The following is a 21,133-nucleotide window of genomic DNA, read 5'->3' on the forward strand; positions in this document are numbered from 1 at the left end:
TTCTGTTCATTTTGACCCCACTGCTTTGCAGGTGGGGGTGGGGGAATTAGTGGCATCTCATGTTCCAACTACCCTGCAACCCACAAGCCACTGGGTACTCAGTTTATATTTTAGGAATTTTTGAGGTGTTTAGACTCTTTAGTGTGTAATGAATTCTCATTCATTATGAGGAAAGGTTATTAGACACCAAAGCCTAAACACCTGAAAAAAATCCTAGAACATAAACTGAGAAGTACCTCACTGCCTTGCGGGTGGGAGTTGGGTGTAGTTGGCACATGGCAGTTGACAGTTGACACTGTCCAGTGACAGTCAAAAAGAACATAAGAAATGAAGGTGTGTAATGAATCTTCATAGGGATTCATTGAGGGAAAGTTATTGTACTCCAAAGAATCCAAACACTTGAAAAATAGTGACCACACATTTTGCTCCATATTTCCACTTCTACAAGGGCTAGAGCTTAGCTTTTTTTTTTTTTTTTTTTAATGAAAGCTGGGAATCTGGGGGAATTAATTAATAGGAGGGATCCAAATCTCAAATCAAATCAGGAGCATTTCGATTTGTACCCGAATCTAGCCAATGGACTACAGGGGTGATTTATTTTGTCTCCAAATCACCTGAATCAGCTAGATTCGGGTACAAATTGATTTGTACCCAAATCAATTTGCACATCCTTAGTTGTAGATAGGAGGCACTTGCAGTGGTTCTTCTCCTATCTCTCAGGTAGATTCCAGATGGTGGAGCTTGGTTTGGCCTGGCCTTCCAAGGTTTTTAAACTATTAAGTATTTTAATTGGTTTTAAGTGGCTCTGAATTGTTTTTAAATTGTTTTTATATTATTTTAAGCAGAGTGTTTTTAAATGGTGTTTGTTTTTATGTTGTTTAAGTTTGTTGTGCACCGCCCAAAGCCTTTGGATGGGGTGGTCTAGAAATGTAATAAATAAATAATAATATGGAAATAGTTTGCCCTAACATAGTTTCTTCATGCCACAGACAGCAAAACAATATAGGATATGCTCATGCCCATGTCATGAGTTGTAAGAAACTGCTGTGTGTCAGGATCTCAAAACCTGAAACATGATACCAGACGAGCAAACTATTGTAGCTGGTTTTCAAAATGCCCTATTTTGGAAGATGAACTACTTATAAAATAACTTGTTTTCTCCTTCAGAGTACACAAAACTATGTTAGATCCACTTGTGCCAGTCTCATGGGTTGTGAGATATTGTTGCATATCATATATTGATATGCAATATATTGCTGCAAATTGCTCCATATCAGGGCTCAGCTAGACCGGATGTGGGGGATTTGTGAACAGGATCTTGTGTGTTTTTACTCCAAAATGGCCATATGGGAGCTGCTAGTCTAATGAGGAAAGCCAGGCTGGGGGAAAGCAGTTTAACCCTTTTCTCCCACACAGTTTCTTTGATCTAAATTCCTTCCCCCAAATTACTATTTGCCCTGCCCTATTGGGCAAAGGAAAGCTTGTGCAGGCAATTTAAGTTGAATGCATGGGGGGAAAGGTTAAACCCCCTTCAGCATCAGTTCCTCCTTGCTTAAATTAGTAGCCCCATGCAGTTCCCTTGAAGGTTCCCTTGAAGCAAAACAAAGAGCAGGACATCCATAATCATGGATCTCCCATGTCACATATAGTTTGTGTCATGGCTCAGACTTCGGAATCAGAAGACTCAGAGCAGGAAGACTCGCCTGCTAGTGAGCCACAGCAGCAAGATTTGGCAGAGAAACCAGACTCGGTACCTGAGGATTCTCAACAGCTGCCAGACTTGGATTCTGATGTGGGAGAGCCTGGGATTCCATCTATAGTGAGACGAAGTATCAAGAGGCAGGCTCAGAGGGACTCACGCAGGTGCAGGAGATAACAGGGAAGAAAGCCAAACTGCTGACTCAGGGAAGCCCGATTGGTTCCTGGTTCTGTATATATATTCAACAGTCTCTCATGGCTGAGTTGCTATTTGCAACTTTGCTGGCAGCAGATACTGTGCTCTTGGAATTATATATTTTCCATGTTCCAGTTTGTCTTGTCTGTACTTCCCTGTATTGTTCCCTTAATTCCTTGTTCTGTGTCCTTTGCTTGTTTCATTCCTTGTTTTGTCTTTTCTTCCATTTATTACTCAGTTATGGTTAGCGGGGGGTACCTAGTTTTAGTTCAGGGGGACTTAATTCATTTACTGTTTTCTTTGCGAGCCTTTTATTTTCCTTCATCCAGTTTCGTTGCTGCGTTCTGTTTACTCTCTCTCTCCGGGGGTTGTAAATCCTGTAGGGATAGCTGGGATAGCAGTTCATGTCAGTTTGGCCCCCAGAATCTCATACCCCAAATTGTAGGGCTGTTCTCACAACCAAAAAATAGAGTAGGAGAAGCCTCCAACCTCAATTCAGGAGTCATGTGAGTTCCCGATTGGCCATTGTGAGAATTCTACAAGCAAGGTAGGAAGAGGGGGAAATGACTGCCTGTGAGCTGCGTATAGATATTTATTTTATTTATTGTTAAATTTATATACCACCTTTCATTAAAAGAATCCCAAGGTGGTTTACACAGAATTTAAAAACAAGATTATTAAAAAGCCACAATAAAAATATTAAACTAAAATATAAAAACAAATCTGATTTAAAAGATCTAAAATTCAAGCATAAAAACAGAACAAAATACAAACAAGCAGCAGCAGAGATTATCATAAAAGCCTGGGTAAAAAGCCAAGATTTAATATGCTTTCTAAAAACTGTGATGGAGACCGAGGAGCGAATAGCCACCGGAAGAGCATTCCAGAGTCTGGGGGCAGCAACAGAGAAGGCCCTGTCCCGCATGCACGGGGAGATGGGAGGTTCAGGGAGTGCTTTTCTTCCACCCTGGAGCTGGGTACAAGTTCTGGGCTTGCTGCTCCCGCTGCGTGCCTCTGTACCCAGTTCACAGACAAGTGTTTTCCCCATCTCCTACCTTGCTTGTAGAATTCTCATGATGGCCTATCAGGAGTGCACATGGCTCCCAAATTATTATTATTTATTCAATTTCTATACCACCCTTCCAAAAATGGCTCAGGGCGGTTTACACAGAGAAATAATAAATATAAGATGGATCCCTGTCCCCAAAGGGCTCACAATCTTAAAAGAAACATAAGATAGACATCAGCAACAGTCACTGGAGGTACTGTGCTGGGGAGTGGATAGGGCCAGTTACTCTCCCCCTGCTAAATAAAGAGAATCACCACGTTAAAAGGTGCCTCTTTGCCAAGTTAGCAGGGGTTAAATTAGGGTCAAAGGCTTATCCTACCCTATTTCCAATTGTGAGAACAGCCCTACTCTATGCCTCACTGGGCAAGCTGCAGCAAAATATATTAACTGGTCTTTTTACAGCTCACGGACAACATAGGAACACAGGAAACTGCCTCACACTGAAGCCGAACATTGATCCATCTAGCTCACTATTGTCTACACTGATTGGCAGTGGCTCTGCAAGGTTTCAGAGAGAAGTCTTTTTCAGCCCTACCTCGAGATGCCAGGGATTGAGCCTAGGATGTTCTGCATATACTGAGGACATTCTACCATCAAGCTATGGCCCCATCCCCTTAGGAGAATGTCTTACAGCAGACAGTGCTCATATGCAGGTACCCATGCAAAAGCAAATCAAGGTGAACTCTGCTTAGCAGAGGGGACAATTCATGGTTGCTATAACAAAAAGATTAGAGTATGCTGATGCCAGTTTTTTTGATTGTGAGAAACTTCCATGTCAGAATTTCTTACTAGAAGAGTATCTGTCCTTTTAGTTTTAGTGTAACAAAACATGAGAGCTAGCTATCAAAAAGGTTTACTAGTTAGAAATTCCCCTCTATTGAACAGGTGGTATGGACATTTGATTAAGGGAGATCTGTACAAAAAGTTAATACATGATATATAGACAATCCTTTTAATTTTCTTATTCAGTTTGTTCTCTATTTGATTAAATTGTGTATTTATCATTGCATGTAAACTGAATATCATTGGTTAAGATAGGATTTAGGACTGGTTGCACTACGAGGGCACCTTAAGAACAATCTCTCGGTGACATGTGCATTTGACGTCAGGTATTCCCAGACAAAGGGATTTTCCAGGTGAGTTTCTGTGGGCTTGCGCAATGAGCTGCATTTGGATTCATAGCTAGGTCTCTATAAATGTAAAGTGTGCCGTCAAGTCGATTCCAACTCCTGGCGCCCACAGAGCTCTGTGGTTTTCTTTGGTAGAATACAGGAGGGGTTTAACATTGCCTCCTCCCGCGCAGTATGAAATGATGCCTTTCAGCATCTTCCTGTATCGCTGCTGCCCCATATAATACCAGCAGGGATTTGAACCGACAACCTTCTGCTTGTTAGTCAAGCATTTCCCTGCTGTGCCACTTAATGTGTCTATACTGAGCAGTTATTATGCTAGCTCCTCCTACTCTTTTCTGTCTGTATCAGAGGCAGAATGCTGAGGAACTGTAGCCTCCTTCAGACATGATTAAAAAGCCCTGCTGTAGCCGTGTACAGTGAGGTGAAGGGGGAGGACGTCTTGCCCCCTGCCACGTTATTCACCCATGTGCCCCACTGCTCACTGTTATGACAGGGCTTGATGGCAGGCACATCTTCAGTTGTGAGGGTAAACTGATCCACTCTTGCAATCATGGATGTGACCACCATCACAGGGAGAATTTTTCCCTCTTCGACAAGCCCCATTGAAATTGTGAGTGGTGAGGCACACAGGTGAGGGACATGGCAGGGTGACAGGACTTCTTCCCCCTTCACCCCCTGTACATATCTACAGTGGAGCTTTTTAATAATGTCCGGATCAAGCTTGTGTGAGTTGCAGTCCTTCCCTGTTCCTCCCACTGAAATTTAATTTTGTTTTAATTTAAAATTTGCTGTTGTGCACTTCCAGCTTTCCAGACTTCCACTGCAGATTTCTTCCATCTACTGCTGGATCTCCTGTGGCGTATGGAATGGAAGAAACCATGTTTGAATGTGGTTTTCACTTTCACTTGCTGAAAATCCCACTTAATAAATTACTTCTTGAAATTGCACTGAATTGTTCCCCTTTTCTCCAGCCTGATTGTCCAAAATGTCTTGGCTACAATCCTTGCATACTTTCCTGGGAGAAAGTCCTATTGAATTTAATGTACAATAAGGAAAAAGCAGAAATCTATTCTGCTGTAACAATCACAATTTCTGCTTTTTTAGCCTACTTTTCAGTAAACTTATAGGATCACCTGGCATTCTGTGTCCCTCCCCCCACCCACTTCGCAACACCTGGACCAATATGAACCAAATTGGGTACAATTGTAGGGACACCTCAATGGTGTAGGTTGTAATGATGTAATCCACCCCCGATTCAAGATGGTGGACATGTGAATGTTTGAGGCGCAAGTGAGATAACTTGTGAACCGGCTGATTTGAACCAAATTTGCTACAGCTGTAGGGGCATCTAGGGATGTCTAACTGATCTGAACCAAATTAGGAACAGGTGTAGTGAATGACACACAGGTACACCTTGATGGCATAGTTTGTGATGATATCATCCATCTTTATTCAATATGGCAGACATGTGAACATTTGAGGAGCAAGTGCGCTAACTTATCAACCACCTAACCGATCTGAACCAAATTTAGTCCAGTTATAGGGATAGTGAAAAGAAAGTAGGCAGATTAGTTCTTACTAGAACAACTTCGTTTGATGTTATATTGCTGTTTTAGTGCTCTTTCAATTGCTGGGGGGTGAGGATGGAGAATAAGTTATATAGTTCAAATAATGCAGTGCATATGAATGACTATACTGGCCATGGCTTATAATGGGAAATCACTAAAATGCTTATAGCTGGTTTGCTTATTTTCTGAATGGGATGAAGACTGGATGCATGCTAGACCCTAATGAGGCAACTGTACAAACTGGATTTCAGGCACATGGGTTTGAGAGGTTTTGTGTACATGTACTTTGAAGTTTTGGGGCTTGATTTTTGGTTATTTGAATTGGGGATCCTCAATGTCGGCAGTGGGTTCCCAGATGTTATTGGACTTCAACTCCCATAATCCCCAACCAAAGGCCAGTGGGGCTTGGGATTATGGGAGTTGAAGTCCACTAACATTTGGGGGCCCAACACTGAGGATCCCTGATTTAAATCACTGCAATCTTTGCAATCTAGGAAGAGTGGGAGGAAACAATGTTTCCAATGCCCCATTGATGTTATCTTCTTGGTTAGAAAGAGTTATCATGGTTACAACACTAAATTAAGAATAACAGCAACAATCATTTGGAGATGGGGGGGGGGAGGCTGAGGGGGGTGGGGAGAAGGCATCTTTCCCTAAAGACTAAAGAAGAGTCAATTAAAAAGAGGAGGAAAGGTTTCAATATCACTCAACTGGCACTGGTAAAACAGAAAAGACTGTCCAAAGAGAGAAGTGGGAGGAAATGTGCAGGTGTAGAAGTGAAGGTGTGTGTGCAGGTGTGAGGGTGTGGGAAGGAAGCCAAACCTCCCAAGTGTCACCACCTATGCAGGTAGCCACTCTTCTAAAGGTTGCACTATTTCTACTCGAATAAAAATTTCCTGTCCTACTATGCAAAATTTTCCCATCCAGGTAAAAAAAAAAATGTAGTAGTAAAAGATAGTGGTGTTTCACAAATTGCAGGATGTCATAGCTCCTTCCAGAGCTGGAGGGGTAGTTCACTGGGGTGAATCCTTGACTGTAAGGGATTCATAGTAGGCTGCCACCATCCACTTTATTTTAATATGGGACAATCCACTCTCCATATCAGATTCCTGGGGAGGGGAGTACTGTGGCAAAACCCACCCTAGAAAGGCTGAGCAATCCTAGGCCTCCAAAGGTGTGTGACTAAGGGAGACCCAAAATGAAGAGTAGCACCCTTCACCAAGGGTTTATTATCACATTTAAAAGAAAAAGGTATACAATAAACAATTGCCTTTTCATAGAGCAAATTGTAAGAGAGAGAGTTTTCATTAACTAAGCAACTCAGATTCAAGCAATACAATAAAGGAAAACAAATTCCCTCATGAGTCTAACTGAATGGGTCCCTATCTTATTACTCACAGGCAGGGGGCTTCCTGCTGTCTCCAGCCTTCCATTTCCCTAGCAGTATCTCAGCCAACTGTTTCCTCAGGATACTCTTGGGACAGAAAAAACAGAACAAAGCTTTCTCTTCTTCTGCTGGTAGCTGTGAGTGTAGTTCCCACCCAATCCTCTGGGTTGGTCCTTCTGTTTTGATTTTCCTGGGCTTTACCCCTTATTAGAAAAGGCCCACCCTCCCAGCAGTTGCTCTAAGCGAGGCCTAGACCTCCCTCAAACCCTTCTCATCACTACACCGGCAATTTGCAAAACGGAAGTACATGATGTGCAAAATGTCATCCAGACTGCCCACAACATAACCCATAAAAACCAGTGGTTGTGTTGGAATACACCATAATTTGCATAGACCCCTGGAGTGGCCCAAGTCCAACATGGTCCCAATCCATTGCTTATTGAACAGTTTAGTCAGCAAGGATTCCTGGGGTGTCATACTTAAAGAGTGTTTTATATTATCTATTTTATTGTTAATGATACATGTATCTTAACTAATTTTTAAATTCTTATTTGTTGATCTCTGGTTCTGGTCAGTGACCGTAACAATAAAGACTGACAGAGTGTTTTATCCCAAAACAAATATATGGACACACTGAGTACCAGTTGCAGGAGAGTAACAGCAGGAGAGGGCATGCCCTCAACTCCTGCCTGTGGCTTCCAGCGGCATCTAGTGGGCCACTGTGTGAAACAGGATACTGGACTAGATGGGCCTTGGGCCTGATCCAGCAGGGCTGTTCTTATGTTCTTACCGCTAGGATTCCTTACAGAGGAGAGCCTCCTAGTAGCATGGACGTATGGCGGGGGTGGGGGCTAAAGCTTACTATTGGGATGCATTCAGGCTGCATATGCCGAAGTGCAGAGTGGGGAAAGGATTTGCAAATAAATAAGTAGCCTAGTTCCCATCAGCCCTTACAGGAACCCGTTTGAGCCTTGCCCTACCGGAATGGGTTGGGGGAAAGTCAGATATAATCTACAGGAGGGTTTGCACGGGTTGCATTCAAGCAGAATCGCGCCAGTTTTGCAGCTGCCCTCCACGACTAAGCTCAGGCTCCTCTCTGCAAAGACTTCCCTTCTCTCGGGAAGCTGGGGCGGAGGGAGGAAAATGAGCAGGAAGCAAAGGAAAAATCAGACAGAATTACCCTCCTACTCTTCAAGGCATCACTGTAAGATGCCAGACCCTAATCAACACCAATAGTACCTCGAGGCTCTATCCTCGTCTCAGCCCCAGCTCCCGTGAAGGGAGACAAGCCCTGGCAACGGCAGCCGCGCTCCTCCTCTCTGTCATCAGCCAGTTTTGCCTGACACATTGAGTACAGGCTGCTGAGTATTGTCCTAAAAGCAGAAAGAGGGGGAGAGGGGAAAGAAAGAGAAAGAGAGGGAGAAAGAAAAGGAGGGGTGGGAATAATTCAATCAATCACATGACTTGACAGGATTTCTAACCATTTTCTTCTCTCTGTGCAACAAAATCATATCTATATAAAACACAGCCCCCCATCACCACACACACACACACACACACACACACAAACAAAGGAGCTAAGATGGGACAATAAGGAAAGCATCTCAAGGTAAGAACCTCTTCGTGGAAGGTTGATCTTTAAGAGCTTGAAGGTATTCGTTTCAGACCACACCACTGCTTTGGAGTGGGGTTTGCTAATTTTTGATAGGGTTGATATGCCCCGGGTGAACAAGAGGAAGAAAAAGAAGCTTGACAGGCGAGATAGAGGCTGCTCCGTTCCTATCATCATTGCTTCTTTCCCCACGTTCTTTTTGTAGCTGAAGGGTTGGGGGGGGGGGGGAATTCCAAATCTAAAATCGTGTAGGCGGAAGGGGTGCGGGCACTAGCCCCAGCTCCCTTGATCTGTGGATAACAACTTCCCCGCCCGAAATACTTGGGTTTTAATACTGTGCGGAAGGAAATGCGGGAGATGGAGATATATTCAAAGCTAATACCCCAGGAGACAAACAATAAACGTCCCGGAGGTGGGGAGCTCAGAAAGTGAAAACATAGTTTAAAAACACGATCTCTTTCTCTTAAGATTTTAACATACACATATTAAATGGCGTCCCCCGCCCCACAGCAACGTTGGCAGATTTAAAACTATTGATTTGTTTGTGTATGAAATAAAGCAGAAAATGTGGGGGTTTTTTGGTGGTGGTGAGGCTTTAAGGAAAATCCCTCCTCTCAGGGTAACCTGAGCCTTTCCACTGGGGATGGGGCAGGGATTTGAACACAGGCTGTTGTTGAAATGTATTATTGAAGGTAAAAGGGAGGGACGTGTGGGGAAGGATCTACGGATCTCACGTTTCACATTCTTCAGCAACCTTCCTTCACTTAAGTGTGAAGGACACATGCACGCAGCCTTTCAACAATGGAAGCATTTAACTCTTGGGAACAAATCTTTGCCTCTCTCTTCTTAGTACCAAAGACTTCTGAGACTTCTGTAAATAGAGTGTGAGAGGGTGGAGGGAGAATGTGGTTTTGCATTGAGATTGAATATTGGGGTCCCCCCCACCCTCTGCAGCTGGAGTGGAAATTGGAGTGGGTTTTTTTAAAGCTATGCAAAGACTGGATGAAATATCTTTTTCTTCTGTGATGCTTTCCATCTGCTGCGATTTCTCTTTGCATGAATACTTATAATTTGTGAGACCGTTAGGTGTTTGTCATTCAGCAGTTGAGAGTCCAACCACCACTAACCACTTGATATCCTATCACATTTGTAGTGTTTTTCACAAGGATTCTGAAAAGGCTATCTCAGAAACACTTTTCAGGCTGAATTATTGCATGGTTACTTTAAATATACAAATTGTTTAATGGAGCAAATCCCATGCATGTTTATACAGAAGTAAGTCCTGCTGTGGTCAATAGAGCTTACTTTCAGGTAAGTGCCTGGTGTGAAGGTTGCGGATGTCACATGGCTCTAGATAGGCTATTAGGTAGTGCTGGGAAGGAGTCAGCTGTCATGGTGCACACTGGCATCAACTATGTTGGGAAAGGTCCTGGAAGCAAAATTTAGGCTGCTAGGTAGTATATTGAGGTCTCGGTCCCCCAAGGTAAGATTTCTCAGAAATGCTACCTGTTCCACATGCAGGGTCAGTGAGAAAGGCAGAGCTGAAGGGTTTCAATGTGTGGATGGATCAATGCTGCTGTGGGGAGGAGTTTAGATTTGTTAGGCACTGGGATACATTATGGGACAAGATGAGCCTGTACAAAAGGGACAGGCTCCACTTGAACTAAGATGGAACCAGGCTGCTGGCACTTAAAATCAAAGAGGTTGTAGAGCAGCATTTAAAATGATGCCTGGGGCAGTGGTGGCTAGTGGTCCCTGGGACTGGGGGGGGGGTGCCAGGCAAGGCAAGGCTGGTGATGAGTGGAGCTACAGGTAGTGAGAAGTGGAGGCAATTGTGGGCAGCTACAGAGGTGGAGCCAGGAGTAGTTGGGTGCCTTAGCAATAACTGACAAAGTGTAGATTTGTAGCTAATGAGTGGGATCAAAATACAAACACACAAGCACACAAATCTCAATTGCTTATCAACAGAGAAATATGGAAAACATCCATTGCTTTATAGTGCTTAACAGGACTACAGTAGTGTGTAGATTTGTATCTAACATGGCAGGACCAAAACACAAGCACACACAAACACAGGAAAAGAAATGTACAAGTCACAAGTAAAGTAAAGACCACCTACAAAAGACTGCTTTTGTGGATGCTAAATGCATTCTGAAGTCACCAGAGCAGTTCTGTCTGCCTTATTATTTCAAAAATGAATACTGCTACTAATAAATAACAAGAAGACATAGGTCTGAGCAAGAGTGGTACAGTGGCTAGTGTGCTGGACTAGACTGGAGAAATCCAAATTCATATTCCCATTGAGCCATGAAACTCACTGGGCAACTCTGGGCAGAGGCGTATCTAGGGAAAATAGCGCTTAGGGCAAGCACTGAAATTGCACCCCCTGTCCAAACATCTGACACCCATCTTTCAGATAACTTTAGCATAATATCAGCTCAAAAATACAAGTCAAGCTCGTTAATCTTTTAAGATTTCAAAAACTATTTAGCAGTGGATGTAGCCAGACCAAAAAATGCTGGAATACTACAAATTTCAGTATGCTGGGACTCATGAAATACCCAAATACTATGTGGAGGTGTACTTGGAAAACTAAACTAAACAGAAGTGTCTGTCTAATTCTCTACTATGCATTGTAGCATCACTATTATATAAGTTATAAAAATAAATTGAGAATTTGACTTTTCCCATGTACTCTGAAAATAATTAAAGGATATGCAGAATAAACTGTGTCACTGCTTGGAATATATTCTAGTATTTCAGAAAGACAGTTAAAATGAGAGAAAGAGAGCAAGAAACTCCCAGTGGCCTTAATACTAAGGATTTCACACTGATTCAAAGACAAACTCATCATTAATAGCCATATTATTAAGACCTCACATTTAACTCACTTATCACAAGAAGCAAAGTAAGAGCAAATGAATACAATCCTAGCTCATAAGATTCAGCTCAGTATTCACAAGCCCTGATTCTCTGTACACAGTGCCAAACTAAATATGTGTACAGTGACTTATATTATATTAAATTAATTTTTTTTACCTATAGTCCCTTTGGGAGGCCTCCTAAAGGCTGTGTGTGTGTGGGGGGGGGGTCTGCAAAGGTTCCCCCTCCCCCCGCCAGCCTCTTAATTCACTGCCACAGCCCATCTCAGGCTGATTTTTGGGCCAGTTTGGGCCTGCAAAGATCAGCATAGTGGCCGTTTTGGAGGCTGCCACATATGCTCAGATGGCCTCTGCAAGGCCTTGCAAGGCCTAGGGCCTCACAGGGACCATTTGAGCATGTGCGGTGGCCATTTTTTATTTTTTATTTTAAATGGCTGCCAAAAACAAACTGGCCACCACATATGCTCAGATGGCCTCTGCAAGGCCTGGCATGGCCTAGGGCCTCACAGAGGCCATTTGAGCATATGTGGGGGTCATTCTGTTTCTGGTGGCCATTTAAAAAAACTTTCTTAATTTCAAAAAATGGCGCCCCTTCAAGTGGCGCCCGGGGTACGTGCCCTGCCTGCCCTACACTAGATACACCCCCATCTCTGGGAAAGCTTTCCGCATAGGGCTGTTGGGAAGATAAATTTAACCATATGTATTACTTTAAGCTTCTTGGAAAAACAGGCTATACATGTAAAAATAAATAAATCTATGTAAGCCACAGGTAAAGCAGAGATCAGCTACAAAAGTGGAGAACAAATACACTCTGAAGTTACAAGGGAAGTTCTGCCTGCCTATATCAAAAATGCATACATAAATAATAGAACCACCGCAGGTTTTTCAATGATGCTTGCTGTAGCTATGAACCGCCTGTAACTTAGAGGACACCATAAGACACAAAGATGGATAAGGACACCCTCTCCCTACTCCATGCCTGCTGCACAGCTGGGTGCCACTCTCTTCCCTCCCCTTAGGTGTCCATCCTAGCAAGCAACAAATGTTTTATATAGAGATCACTTCCTTAATCCTTGCCCAATTAATCATATCCACTGGTAGACTTATTAATGTTATAGGAACTGGCCACAATCCAGAGAAAAACCTGGTTAGTTTTTCTAACCAGTTAGATTAGTTAGTATAGCAAATTGATTTTTAAAATTATTTCCTTTCCAACAGAATCCATTTCTTCCCTACACCACACCTACATGGCAAGCCACATCTGCAATTTTTTGAAAAGCAGCTTGGACTCAGAAATCCATGCATATGCCCTAAAAGAACTTTCTAGCTTCTTATGCCAGTTTTTAATCTAATTAGTCCAGTCATACAGTTTGCTGTTCCAATGTTTTATGGCATGTCATTTTGGGAATGAGCCCTAGTGCTTTGCATACAAATCAGATCAGAGAGCAAGGGAGAGAAACCAGAGGTTGCATTCCTCCCCTCCAAACAAAGAAGCCAGCAAAAGATCAGACATACCAACAGCTCATCAGCCTACATGCTCTCTAAACAAAATGGTGACTTGATTCTTTTGAGTAGCTAAAAGAAAAAGACTTCCCCATCCTCTGGACACTCTGATTGGCTGCCTAAGGAGTCAATCAGCCTAGTTCATCTCTGATTGGTTTATAGGGTGGTCCTAGGTCCGCCCACTTTGCAGAAGCAATACTGAGCATGCATATTGTCTCCTGTCTTATTAATATCAACATTTTTAAAAAAATCTGTGAGTTTTCATTTTTTCTGTGCTACCATCACCCATCCTGACAACTCTTAAAGCAGCTGCAGGCAAGAGCAGCAGGGAACAATAGAGAGAGGCAGTAGGCACACAAAATATAGGCAGAGACAACATAGCTGACTGAGATATTTAAGGTGAGCGCCACCCACTTTGCCCATAGATTAGATCCGCCCCTGGCCTGGGGGATAGCTGACAGGAGCTGGGCAGTATCCGGTTCAGCAAATGCCATCCCTTAAGATGTGAGGATGTAAATGCTTTAGATAAACCTGAAGGGGACAGAATAGAATGAAGTAAAGAGCAGACAGAAGGATGTGCTTGCTGGTCAAAGAGAGCAAATGGCCATAAGAAAGATAGATCACACCAGGAAAGAGATTCAGTGTAAAGGTGCTTATATGTCAGCTTCCAAGTCAAGATGGGTGAGCTGGAGTGATTGGTGCTAATGAAAACATAGATATAGCGGGCATAACAGAAACATGGTAGAACAGTGAGAACCAGTGGGACACTGTTATTCCTAGATATAAACTCTATAGAAATGACAGGGAGGGGCAAATGGGGGTGGAGTAGCACTGTATGTTAAAGATGGGATAGAATCTAACAAGCTAGAAAACCTAGGAAGACCAGAGTCTCCACAGAAACTCTGTGGGTGACAATGCAAGGCCTGAAAGGAAGTGTGCTACTAGGAAAGTGCTATTGCATTCCTGATCAAAACTCTGACAGTGACTAGGAGTTGTAGGGAAATCGGGGAGGCATCAAAGAGAGACAGAGCTATATAACTGGTGACTTCAATTGGTGACTTCAACCTGGTGAAAGATGTCACTTGTGGAACGTTTAGGGAACAGTGACTATAGTGTGATCAAATTCAGCATGTTTGCGAGAAAAGAATCGCCAAGGAAGTCTAACTCAGACACTTTGAATTTCAGAAGAGGAAACTTCTCTAAAATGAGGAGTTTGATGAAAAGAAAACTGAAAGGGGAAATCAGGAGAGTCACTTTGCTCCAGAATTCATGGAGTTTAATTAAAACCACAATAATAGAATCCCAGTTAGAAAAAGGGAAAGGAGGAAAAGTACCATCAAGTCCAGAAGGATGCCAGCATGGCTAACAAGTAAAGTCAAGGAAACTATAAAGGGGAAGAAGAATTCCTTCAGAAATTTGAAGGTCTGCCCAAATGAAGAGAACAGAAAAGAACACAAACTCTGGCAAAAGAAATGCAAGGAGACAATCAGGCAGGCGAGAAGAGAGTTTGAGGAATATTTAGCTACATCAAGGGGAATAACATCAAGGGGAATAACAAAACTACTTTAACTACATCTGAAGCACGAAACCTGCCAGGAATGTGATTGGTCCGTTAGATGATGAGGGAGTGAAATTATTAAGGAGTATATGGAGATTGCAGAGAAGCTAAATGAGTTATTTGCATCTGTCTTCACAGAAGAGGATACTGAGCATATACCTGTGCCTGAACTGAGCTTCTCAGGGGCAGAGGCTAAAGAACTGAGTCAGATAAAGGTGATGAGAGATGACTTTATAATCTATCTGGAAAAATTAAAAATTGACGAGGGCCAGATGGCATCCACCCAAGAGTCCTTAAATTGCCAACCTCCTTGCAGAAACATGTAACTCATCCCTACAATCAGGCTCTGTACCAGAGGACTGGAAAGTAGCCAATGTAACATCGATTTAAAAAATGGAATCCCGGTGGGATCTCGGAAACTACGGGCCAGTTGAATTGATGGAAAGCATTACCAAAGATAAAATTGTTAAGCATATAGGGGAACAGGCCCTGTTGAAGAAGAACCAGCAAGGCTTCTGCAAAGGTAAATCTTGCCTTACTAACCTTTTGGAGTTCTCTGAAAGTGTTAACAGGCATATGAATAAAGGTGATCCTGTTAACATAATATACTTGGACTTTCAAAAAGCATTTGACAAAGTTCCTCATCAAAGACACCTGAGAAAACCTAGCTGTCATGGGATAAGGGGACAGGTTCATGTGTGGATTGGTGGTAACTGGTTGAAGGACAGGAAACAGAGGGTAGGTATAAATGGGCAGTTCCCTAAATGGAGGGAAGTAAGAAGTAGGGTCCCCCAGGGATCTGTACTGGGACCAGTGCTTTTTAATTTATTCATAAATGATCTAGAACTTGGGGTAAACAGCAAGGTAGCCAAATTTGCAGATGATACCAAACTATTTAGGGTAGTGAAATCCACAACAGATTGCTAGGAGCTCCAAAACATTCACTCCAAACTTGGGGATTGGGCAACAAAATGGCAGATGTGGTTCAATGTTAGCAAGTGTAAAGTGATGCATAGTGTGCATAGGATTGCAGCCTAAATACTGGCTTGAACCTGTCAGAGCTATAGCACCTCTGAGCAAAAATAGAGTGTAGCTTGGATAATGTAATTCAAAGTTGTTGACAAGAAGGGTAGGCATGTTTGTGTGAGCCATAACCTAACTGCATTTCAGACGCATGCCAAAGTTTGTGAATGAATTCCCTTCAGACCAGCATGGGGCTCTGAGGAGTAAAATATCTCAACTGAATTTGTTCAGTGTATTGAAAGAGATATCCAGGTCTAAAACTGGTGAGAGTTGGATGTTCAGGAACAGTAGATGAAGCCACATAAAGGCTGCAGAGTGAAAAGATCACCAAAGGGCAGCCTGCTGAACGGTATGCCTAGGCTCCTGGTAGGGATTGTGCAGTGGATTGTTACGAAAGGCACTTCAAAAGTTGGGGAATGGAATGTAGACTTATACCAAATGGTTATAGGACTGTCCCTTATCATAGAATATCATACCTCTAGGGCAGGCCTGCACAACATAAGGCCTGGGGGCTGGATCGGGCCCAGGAGACTTATTTGCTGGCCCACACGTAGGTATATCCTGCAACAGCAGCACCCCAGAAAGGTAGAGGGACACTCCTTCAGTCAGTTCCCTCTTGTCCAAGGAGGGCTATCCTCTGCCTCTTCCAGAAACTGCCTTATAGCACCATCCTATGCAGGTTTACTCAGAAATACATTCCACAGTGTACCCAGTAAGGCTTTCTCCTACAGTAAGTAAGCATGCTTAGGACTGTAATTTGAAAGCAACAGTGATTTAGGGGGAGGAGAGGAATTGGCATTTGTTTAAGGCTGGCAAGCACTCTAGGTGCCCAACTGAGTGAGCAGGAACAGGGCCTATTTTCTGACCACTATACTTAGTTAAAACTGTTGGTCCCTTTATGAGGGGAAAGATCCACAAGTACCTAATGCTTACTTTCATTCATATTTGTAACAATTAATTTAAATGTAATTGCTGAGAATTTGACCTCAGCTCCTACAGCAAGTCATGCTGTTCCAGCTTAACAGAGCATCTGAGTTGTGCACCCCTGCTCTAGGGGGTGTCAAATGATGACATCCCCTAGAGAAGAAATAAAAAGAAGAAATAAAATTTTCTTGAATTTCAGAAAATTACAGCTTTGTAGTATGCAAAGTGTGTTCATTGCCACATTTTAAAAAAGACATTTTTTTAAAAACTGAATTTGATATTGTTTGTGGAGAAGCCATAGCATATTTTCTTGTTGTTACTAATTTTATTGTTTAAAATGTGGAAGTTAAAATATATTTTGTGCGCATAGTGCACAATGAAATCTATAATTATCTGCATTGGCAATATATCTATTAAAAACATGGAAGAATCTTGTTCAGTACTAGTTGGGCGGGACTGACAGAGGCTATTGAGCAGTCCCTTGCTATAATATAGAGTCTCCTTTTCACTGATATGGTGAGCAATGTTAACAGCTCAGTCCCATTGATTTTAGTGGCTTTAGGCATGCTTAATTCTGCAGAGGATTGCTCTTAGTAGGACATCCTCTTGAAGCGTTATACCAAAGGTGATGGTGCTGATACTGGCAGTTTTGCACTACTAGGATATCTTAAAAGAAAATGGTGGTAGTGCTTGGGCCAGGAGAGAGAGAGGAATGAGGAAGATGTAGTATGGAACTTCTAATTCATGTATTAGAGGAGTCATATGAGGAAATGCTCAGGGTGACTCAAAATAATAAAAGATAACCTGCAATCAAGGTAGTTGGAACCAACAATCATAATACTATATCAAAACATAAAAGCAACGGATAATTTAAAATAGCTATGCAAAGGAGTTTTTAAAAGTATTGTACAAGTAGCCCTCATTATCTGCAGGGGCTCCTCTAATAACTGCTCTATAACCACGGGTTACAAAACCATGGATAATGAGACTTTGAGTCAATGGGAATTGGGGGGTTAGGTTCCTGGAGCTTAAAAAGGGCTAAAAAAAAAATGCAGGGAGGGGGCAGAGATAAGAGAAATAAAGTAGCGTACCATGCTGTCCAGGTGTCCAGTAATGCCCTCCAAAACCCCTAATTCCTCAGACTTTCTGTGAAAAATTGTGAGGGAATTTTGTTAAAAAATAAAGCCACAAAATGGCCCCGTGGTGCAAAATGGTGGCCGGAAATGACATTGGAACTCATTTCTGGAGACCCAGGGACCATGGTAGGCGAATTTTGAGTATTTACCGCGTTTAACAAGGTTGGGTCTATAGCCCGACTGTGGATATTGAGCGCCACCTCTATGGTTTTCGAGAGAGGAGAGCTGGTCCTGTGGTAGCAAACATGACTTGTCCCCTTAGCTAAGCAGGGTCTGCCCTGGTTGCATATGAATGGGAGACTCGAAGTATGAGCACTGTAAGATATTCCCCTCAGGGGATGGAGCCACTCTGGGAAGAGCAGAAGGTTTCAGATTCCCTCCCTGGCTTCTCCAGGATAGGTCTGAGAGAGATTCCTGCCTGCAACCTTGAAGAAGCTGCTGCCACACTGTGAAGACAGTACTGAGCTAGATAGGCCAATGGTATATGGTATATGGACTCAGTATATGGCAGCTTCCTATGTTCCTATGTCTGTGCCAGGGCCAACCCAACTCAGTCAGTATTGGATAGGATGTTACTTAGATGATACTTAGATGTATAGATCTGTGTTCAAATCCCTAGCCAGTTATGAAACTCACTGGGTGACCTTGGACCAGTTGCCTTCACTAAACTTCACTTGCCACATAGTGAAGAATAAAATGAGGACAACCCCATTTGCACCACCATGTGGAGAAAGGATGATAATTCAGTGTGCAGTCATTTCCCTTTGGTGGCTGTCTGGTGTGTTCAATGCAGAATCTGGTTCAAAGATGGTTTTAATAGGGAGGAAAATGTACAAGCCTTTAGTACTGCTGACATGGACAAGATTCTTGGGCACAATTGATTGTAGAACCCCAGGGAAATGTTTGTATAACCTAAACAGACTTCACTGTGAAATAGCAAAATACCTGAAAATGCAGAAATGTATATGCTATATATGCATCCCAAACTGCTTCTTTAAAATGACAGCAATGCTTCTCATGTCAATTCAGTTGCAGCTGTCAATTTTTTTTAAAGTAGCTTTGCAGATAGGGCCTGTTAATAACATAGAATTTTAAAATGATAATTATTTTATAGTATTTGAAGCAGCTTTGCTGTTCACCTTTAAAATCACTCCCCTCCATATGGCATAATCATTTTTTTCTGCACCATGTTTCTTACTAATTATCAAATCCATTTGCCTTAAAATAGGTGTTTACAGTTCCACATCCTCCACTGTGCTTTCTTTGATGCTGCCCTGCAACCAGGATACTGGAGCCTGTGACATCACATTCATTCACCATGGCAACAGAGTCTGATTTACTTATTTCAATTTAATTAAAAAGCATTTATCAAATTTTAGGTGACTTAAATATCTTTTGTATTAAAAGAAAACACTGGAGATCAGAAAGGAAAATTTCATACTGCATTCTGCTCAGCCTCTCTTGAAACCCTTAGTAACAGAGAGAACGCTTAAAACGTGTTTTGAAAGTAATCCAATCTGGATTTGTGAGCTGGAATGCCAATAAGTAATTCGTCAGCCCTAGAAGCTTTGATGAAACCCTTCTTTACATGTTTAAGCCTGGGGGCTGTTAGGTGAACTTTTTCTGTTGTTACCTGCAAGTACTTAAGTGTTTCCAAACCAAACAGTGGTTTCTGAGGCCATCCCCAGCTAACATGGCAGAGGACAGTTTATGGAACATTGATGGTTCAAGTCAGTATGGTTTTGCCTACTGGCATATTCTTCTCTAGGTACACGTGTTGTGCAGTCTTCAGAAGATAAAACCTCCAGAGTGGTAAAAACTGTGTGTATAGCTGCAAAGGGGAACTCTTAATTCAAGCACAAGCTATTAGCAATTGTTGTCATGGAAATGCAGAGCCGAAGGGCTAGGTTTTGTCTTGTTTTTGTTATGTATGGTTTTGTATATGTGAGTGTGTAAGAATGTCTAGTAAATATTCTTACACAACTGTCCATCTGCTTTTTAAAATCTTTTAAAAGTTTATTTTCATTTTTCACTTTGCTTGAACTTTAAGAAAGCTCTAGAAGAGTGGGGTATCTTGGGATTATGGGTGCTTCCCTCTGTTGGTACACAGCCTAGTGTCCTGGGAATTTAGTCCTAATTGAGTCTTCTGAGCTCTGATTGTGACAAAAATAATTCCTTGTGATAGTCAGGGCAACTGAACTTTATAGATCAGGCCTGCTTAACTTCAGCCCTCCTGCAGATGTTGACCTGCAACTCCCATCATCCCTGGCTATTGGCCACAATGGCTGGGGATTATGGGAGTTGTAGTCCAAAAACAGCTGGTGGGCCAAAGATGAGCAGGCCTGATATAGATGCTGGGAGTTGTTTGAAAGTTAATGAGGAGGTAGGAAGGCCTCTGCATTTCTGCAAATAAAGGTGAACACTTGATTTTGGTGCATTTATTTCTCATATTAGCAGGAAAGATGCAGAGGCGTAACTAGGGAAAACGGCGCCCGGGGCAAGCACTGAAATGGCGCCCCCCCGCGCCCCCACATACTACATTATACTTAGGTTTTTCCTCACAAGCGCCCGCCGCCTCCAAGCCAGGCCACTGACTGGCCACCAGGCGCCAGCAAAGCAATGGTGGGGGGCACGGGTGGCGTGGAAGGGACCGCTCATGGGGGAGGGGGCGCCGACGCGCTCCCTTGACTGCTGCAGCGCTGCTGCACTGAGCAGGAAACATTTGTATTAACAAAAAATTTAAAAAAAATTAAATTTTTTTTGGTCATGGCGGCGCCCCCCACGTGACCAGAAAAGATGGCGCCCGGGGCACGTGCCCCCCCTGCCCCCCTATAGTTACGCCTCTGGAAAGATGTTCACAAAGATAATGTTAACATTTTTAATCCAGATCTTTGACTCACAGTGTATTCACACCACTGGGATATGCGCCTGCGCAGGAGACCAATCGGGAAGATTCTAAAAGATTCTTTGTGTGGTGCTCATGACTCCACTCACAGCGTGCATGCGTCCATCGATATAGGCAGTTGGAGTGCTGCTCTCCTCAGTTCCTTTCCGACCACTGACTAGTATGGACGCCTTGGAAGGTTCTTCTGCTTGGTTGCAGAGGCGTAACTAGGGAAAATGGCACCCGGGGCAAGCACTGAAATGGCGCCCCCCACACGCGCCCACGCCCCCCCAACATACTACATTATACTTAGGTTTTTCCTCACAAGAGCCCGCCGCCGCCGCCAAGCCAGGCCACTGACTGGCCACCAGGCGCCAGCAAAGCAATGGGGGGGGGCGTGGGCGGTGCGGAAGGGACCGCTCGTGGGGGAGGGGACACCGACGCACTCCCTTGACTGCTGCAGTGCTGCTGCACTGAGCAGGAAACATTTGTATTAACAATTTTTTAAAAAAAAAAAATTAAAAAAAAATTTTTGGTCATGGCGGCGCCCCCCCATGTGA

The 21,133-nt window shown here is 43.0% G+C and overlaps 1 protein-coding gene and 1 long non-coding RNA gene across 2 annotated transcripts in view; one reads left to right on the forward strand and one right to left on the reverse strand.

The window, feature by feature from the left end:
* The window catches only part of LOC128325854 (uncharacterized), a 30,661-nt gene extending 22,500 nt beyond the window's left edge, over positions 1–8,161 (reverse strand). The window contains exons 1-2 of the long non-coding RNA XR_008307684.1: positions 8,032–8,161; positions 7,063–7,138 (exon numbers count right to left, since the gene is read on the reverse strand). This is a non-coding gene — a long non-coding RNA (uncharacterized LOC128325854). The remainder of the gene's footprint in view (positions 1–7,062; positions 7,139–8,031) is intronic.
* Positions 8,162–8,451: 290 nt separating this feature from the next.
* The window catches only part of TCF20 (transcription factor 20), a 288,990-nt gene continuing 276,308 nt past the window's right edge, over positions 8,452–21,133 (forward strand). The window contains exon 1 of the mRNA XM_053251694.1: positions 8,452–8,660. The gene's annotated coding sequence lies outside the window, so the exon portion shown is untranslated. The remainder of the gene's footprint in view (positions 8,661–21,133) is intronic.

This window comes from Hemicordylus capensis, chromosome 5 (assembly GCF_027244095.1).
Source record: "Hemicordylus capensis ecotype Gifberg chromosome 5, rHemCap1.1.pri, whole genome shotgun sequence".
Classification (NCBI taxonomy): Eukaryota; Metazoa; Chordata; class Lepidosauria; order Squamata; family Cordylidae; genus Hemicordylus; species Hemicordylus capensis.